Genomic DNA, 7,016 nt, shown 5'->3' on the forward strand with positions numbered 1-7,016 from the left:
ATACACAAAACAATTAGCTGTAAAATATGATATCAAAAACAGTAATTATGAGAGGAAGAGTACAAATGTAGGGTTTTTTTAATGTACTTGAAATTAAGAGATTAGCAACTTTAAACAATCATACACACATATATATAGAATGCTGAATAAAAACCTGATGGTAACTACAAAACAAAAATCTATAATACACACACAAAAAAGGAAAGGAAATCCAAACATAACACTAAAGATAGTCATCCCCAGAATTGCCAAAGCAATCCTGAGGAAAAAGAACAAAGTAGGAGGCATAACCTTCCCAGACTTCAGACAAAACTACAAAGCTACAGTAATCAAAACAGCATGGTACTGGCACAAAAACAGACATGGATCAATGGAACAGAATAGAGAGCTCAGAAGTAAACACACACACCTATGGTCAATTAATCTTCGACAAAGAAGGCAAGAATATACAAAGAGGAAAAGACAGTATCTTCAGCAAGTGGTGCTGGGAAAGTTGGACAGCCGCATGCAAATCAATGAAGTTAGAACACACCCTCACGCCATACACAAAAATAAACTCAAAATGGCTTAAAGACTTAAATATAAGACAAGACACCATAAAACCCCTAGAAGAGAACATAGGCAAAACATTCTCTGACATAAATCGTACAAATGTTTTCTTAGGTCAGCCTCCCAAGTCAACAGAAATAAAAGCAAAAATGAAATAATGGGACCTAATTAAGCTTATATGCTTTTTCAGAGCAAAAGGAACCATAAAGAAAACAAAATGACAACCTATGGACTGGGAGAAAATATTTGCAAATGATGCAACCAACAAGGGATTAATTTCCAAAATATACAAATATACAATTCAATAACAACAACAACAACAAAAAAACAATCCAATTGAAAAATGGGCAGAACACCTAAATAGACACTTCTCCAAAGAAGACATACATATGGCCAATAGGCACATGAAAATATGCTCACCATAGCTAATTATTAGAGAAATGCAAATCAAAACTATAATGAGGTACCACTTCAAACCAGTCAAAATGGCCATCATTAAAAAGTCTACAAATAATAAATGCTGGACAGGGTGTGGAGAAAAGGGAACCCTCTTCACTGTTGGTAGGAATGTAAACTGGTGCAGCCATTATGGAAAACAGTATAGAAGTTCCTCAAAACACTAAAAATAGAATTACCGTATGATCCAGCAGTCCCACTCCTGGGCATATACCCAGATAAAACTATAATTCAAAAAGATGCATGCACCCTATGTTCATAGCAGCACTATTTATAATAGCCAAGACATGGAAACCTAATTGTCCATCGACAGATGAATGAATAAAAATGATGTGGTACATATATACAATGGAATATTACTCAGCCATAAAAAAGAATGAAAATATGCCATTTGCAGCAACATGGATGGACCTAGAGTTTATCATACTAAGTGAAGTAAGTCAGAAAGAGAAAGACAAATACTATATGATATCACTTACATGTGGAATCTAAAATATGACACAAATGAACTTATCTACAAAACAGAAACAGACTCACAGAAACAGAGAACAGACTTGTGGTTGCCAAGGGAGGGGGGGTGGGGGAGGGAAGGATTTGAGTTTGTGATTAGCAGATGCAAGCTATCATATATAGGATGGATAAACAACAAGGTCCTACTTTATATCACAGGGAACCATGTTCAATATCCTGTGATAAACCATAATGGAAAAGAATATGAAAAAGAGTATATATATATATATATATATATATATATAAAGAATATATATATAAAACTGAGTCACTTTGCTGTATTGCAGAAATTAACACAGCATTGTAAATCAACTATACTTCAATAAAATGTTCAAAAATTAAAATAAAAAATAAAGATAGTCATTAAAATACATGAGAACAAAAGAAGAAAAAAAGATCTATAAAAATAAACTCAAAACAATTAACAAAATGGCAATAAGACCATACATAATGGCAATAAGACCATACATATCAATAATTACCCTAACTGTAAATGGACTAAATGCTCCAACCAAGAGACACAGAGTGGCTGAATGGATACAAAAACAAGACCCATATATATGATGCCTATAATAGATTCACTTCAGATCTACAGACACACACACAGACTGAAAGTGAGGGGATCAAAAAATGTATCCCTTGCAAATGGAAATCAAAAGAAAGCCAGAGTAGTAATACTTCTATCAGACTAAATAGACTTTAAAATAGAGTATTACAAGAGACAAAGAACAATACTACATAGTGATCAAGGGATCAATCCAAGAAGAAGATATAACAATTGTAAACATGTATGCACCCAATATGGGAGCACCTAAATATATAAAGCAAATATTAATGGACATAAAAGGAGAAAACAACAGTAACACAATAATAGTAGAGGATTTTAACACCCCACTTACACCAATGGACGGATCATCTAGACAGAAAATCAATAAGGAAACACTGGCCTTAAATGACACATTATACCAAATGGACTTAACATATAGAGAGCATTCCATCCAAAAGCAGCAGAATACACATTCTTTTCAAGTGCACATGGAGCACTCCCCAGGATAGATCACATGCTGGGCCACAAAACAAGCCTAAGTAAATTTTTTAAAATTGAAATCATATCAAGCATCTTTTCCAACCACAACTATATGAGACTATAAATCAACTGCAAGGAAAAAAAACTGCAAAAAAACACAAACAGTGAAGGCTAAACAATATGCTGCTAAACAACAAATGAATAACTGAAGAAATCAAAGAGGACATCAAAAAATAACTAGAGATAAATGAAAACAAAAACACAATGATCCAAAACCTAAGGGATGGCAGCAAAAATAGTTCTAAGAAGAAAGTTTAGAGCAATACAAGCTTTCCCCAGGAAACAAGAAAAGCAACTAAAACTTACACCTTAGGTTGCTTATCTGAAGACTATCACCCTGATACTAAAACCAGACAAAGATATCACAAAAGAGAGAATTACTGGCCAATATCACTGGTGAACATAGATATAAAAATCTTCCATACCAGCAAACTGAATCCAACAATACAATAAAAGGATCATACACCATGATCAAGTGGGAGTTATCCCAGTGATACAAAGATATTTTAATATTTGCAATGAAGCAACTGACAAAGGATTAATCTCCAAAATTTATAAGCAGTTTATGCAGCTCAATAGCAAAAAAGCAAACAACCCAATCCAAAAATGGGCAGAGGACCTAAATAGACATTTCTCCAAAGAAGATATACAGACTGCCAACAAACACATGAAAGAATGCTCAACATCATTAATCATTAGAGAAATGCAAATCAAAACTACAATGAGATATCATCTAACACCAGTCAGAATGGCCATCATCAAAAAGTCTAGAAACAATAAATGCTGGAGAGAGTGTGGAGAAAAGGGAACACTCTTGCACTGCTGGTGGGAATGTGAATTGGTACAGCCACTATGGAGAACGGTATGGAGGTTCCTTAAAAAACTACAAATAGAACTACCATATGACCCAGCAATCCCACTACTGGGCATATACCCTGAGAAAACCATAATTCAAAAAGAGACATGTACCAAAATGTTCATTGCAGCTCTATTTACAATAGCCAGGAGATGGAAACAACCTAAGCGTCCATCATCTAATGAATGGATAAAGAAGATGTAGCACATATATACAATGGAATATTACTCAGCCATAAAAAGAAACGAAATTGAGCTATTTGTAATGAGGTGGATAGACCTAGAGTCTGTCACACAGAGTGAAGTAAGTCAGAAAGAGAAAGACAAATACCGTATGCTAACACATATATATGGAATTTAAGAAAAAAAGAATGTCATGAAGAACCTAGGGGTAAAACAGGAATAAAGGCACAGACCTACTTGAGAATGGACTTGAGGATATGGGGAGGGGGAAGGGTAAGCTGTGACAAAGCGAGAGAGAGGCATGGACATATATACACTACCAAACATAAGGTAGATAGATGGTGGGAAGCAGCCGCAAAGCACAGGGAGATCAGCTCGGTGCTTTGTGACCACCTGGAGGGGTGGGATAGAGAGGGTGGGATAGGGAGGGTGGGAGGGAGGGAGATGCAAGAGGGAAGGGATATGGGAACAGATGTATATGTATAACTGATTCACTTTGTTATAAAGCAGAAACTAATAAAAAAAAAAAAAGAAGAGGCTGTATATGTAAGAGCTTGGTCTCTACACTCCAGCTGACCTGGATTCAAATTATTGCTCTGTTACCTACCAACTTTATGACTTAAGGCAAGTTCTTTAATCTCTGAGTTTGCTAACCTATAAGATAAGGATAATTATACCATCTACCTGAAAGGAATAAGTAAGATAATGTATAAAAAGCCTTTCGAGTAGTACAGTAAACCCCCTACATATGAACCTTCAAGTTGCTAACTTTCAAAGATGCGAACATACGTTCTCATGTCCAATCACATAAGTTAGTTCACCTGTCTGGTGTACATTGTCAGGTGCGTGCATCCTCTACAGATGGTTGTGCTTTTGTGTACTTTACTGTACACAACTGTATAGAGTACAGTAGTACAGTATCTTTATTTCAAGCTAGATCTACAAGAGGACAACTTCACTGAACTCCTTGCTGTGCAGCCCAAGGAGCTTACTAATAAAGACCTGATGGAATTGGAGGCCCAGAGAAAGGACAAAGAAAGACAAGAGGAAGAAGAAGTAACTGAAGAGCCAAAGAGATTCACGATGCAGGAAACGGCAAGGGGATTTTCTTTATTTGAGGAGGCACTGTTAGTTTTTGAGGCACAGGACCCGAATGTAGAACAGTACACGAAGGTTGCAGCAGCCGTTCAGGATGCAATCCAGTGCTACCGTGTCATCTACGACGAGAAAAAAAGAGCTACTACCCAGACATCACTGGATTGTTTTTTCAAGAGGGTAGATAGAATTGGATCCAGCAAGGAACCAGAACCTGTGCCATCAGCGTCAGGCGTGAGTGAAATTGCAGCCTGCCCTCCATCTCCTATTACTGACGATCCTTCAGCTCTGCTATCTCCCACCTCCTCTCCCTCCTCCAGTCAGTAACTCTTCTTGCCTGTTCACTCGATGCCAGCCCCTGTATGCCAGCTGTTGTACTGCACCACTGTACTTTTCAAGATACTGTACTGTAAGATTAAAAATGTTTATATTTGAAAAAAAAGATATTTTAATATTTGCAAATCAATGTGACACACCACATTAATAAGTTGAGGAATAAAAACTATATGTTCATCTCAATAGATGCAGGAAAATCTTTTGATAAATTTCAACATCCATTTATGATAAAAACTCTCCAGAAAGTGGGCATAGAGGGAATATACCTCAACATAATAAAGGCCATATATGACAAAACCACAGCTAACATCATACTCAATGGTGAAAAGCTGCAAGCATTTCCTCTAAGATCAGGAACAAGACAAGGATGCCCACCTTTTATTCACCTTTTTTTTCATAAATTTATTTATTTTTGGCTGCATTGGGTATTTGTTGCTGCGCACTGGCTTTCTCTATTTGCGGTGAGCAGGGGCTACTCTTTGTTGTGGTGCTCAGGGCTTCTCACTGTGGTGGCTTCTTTTGTTGTGAAGCACGGGCTCTAAGCACGTGGACTTCAGTAGTTGTGGCTCGCAGGCTCTAGAATGCAGGCTCAGTAGCTGTGGCACATGGGCTTAGTTGCTCCAAGGCATGTGGGACCTTCCCGGACCAGGGCTCAAACCCACGTTCTCTGCATTGGCAGGCAGATTCTTAACCACTGTGCCACCAGGGAAGCTCTATTCACCTTTTTTTTTTTTTTTTTTTTTTGCAGTACGTGGGCCTCTCACTGCTGTGGCCTCTCCCGTTGCGGAGCACAGGCTCTGGACGCTCAGGCCCAATGGCCATGGCTCATGGGCCCAGCCGCTCCGCGGCACACGGGATCCTCCCAGACCGGGGCATGAACCCATGTCCCCTGCATCGGCAGGCGGACTCCCAACCACTGCACCACCAGGGAAGCCCCACCATTTTTATTCAATAGTTTTGGAAGTCCTAGCCACAACAATCAGAGAAAAAAAAAAAAAGGAATCCAAACTGCAAAGGAAGAAGTAAAACTGCCACTGATTGCAGATGACATGATACTATACATAGAAAATCCTAAAGACACCACCAGAAAACTAGAGTTCATCATTGAATTTGGTAAAGTTACAAGATATGAAATGAATGTACAGAAATCTGTTGTATTTCTATACACTAACAATAAACTATCAGAAAGAGAAATTAAGAAAACAATCCCATTTACCGTCTCATCAAAACGAATAAAATAGCTAGGCATAAACCTACCTAAGAAGGTAAAAGATCTATACTCAGAAAACTATAAGACACTGATGACAGAAATTGAAGACAACACAAACAGCTGGAAAGATATACCATGTTCTTAAAATGGAAGAATTAGTATTGTTAAAATGACCATACTATCCAAGGCAATCTGCAGATTCAGTGCAATCCCTATCAAAATACCAATGTCATTTATCACAGAACTAGAACAAATAATTCTGAAATTTGTATGAAAACAAAAAAGACCTTGAATAGCCAAAGAAATCTTTAGAAAGAAAAACAGAGCTAGAGGTATCATGCTCCCTGACTTCAGACTATACTATAAATCTATAGTAATCAAAACAGTATGGTATTAGCACAAGAACAGACACATAGATCAGTGGAACAGATTAGAGAGCCCAGAAATAAACCCATGTATTTATAGTCAATTAATCTATGACAATGGTGGCAAGAATATACAATGGAGAAAAGACAATGTCTTCAATAAGTGGTTCTGGGAAAACTGAACAGCTACATGTAAAATAATGAAATTGGAACATTCTCTAACACCATATACAAAAATAAACTCAAAATGAATGAAAGACCTAAATGTAAGACCAGATACCATAAAACTCCTAGAGGAAAACATGTGTTCCTAGAGGAACACTTTTTGACATAAATCATAGCAATGTTGTTTTGGATCCATCTCCTAAAG

This window comes from Mesoplodon mirus (assembly GCF_964341445.2).
Source record: "Mesoplodon mirus genome assembly, chromosome: 11".
Classification (NCBI taxonomy): domain Eukaryota; kingdom Metazoa; phylum Chordata; class Mammalia; order Artiodactyla; family Ziphiidae; genus Mesoplodon; species Mesoplodon mirus.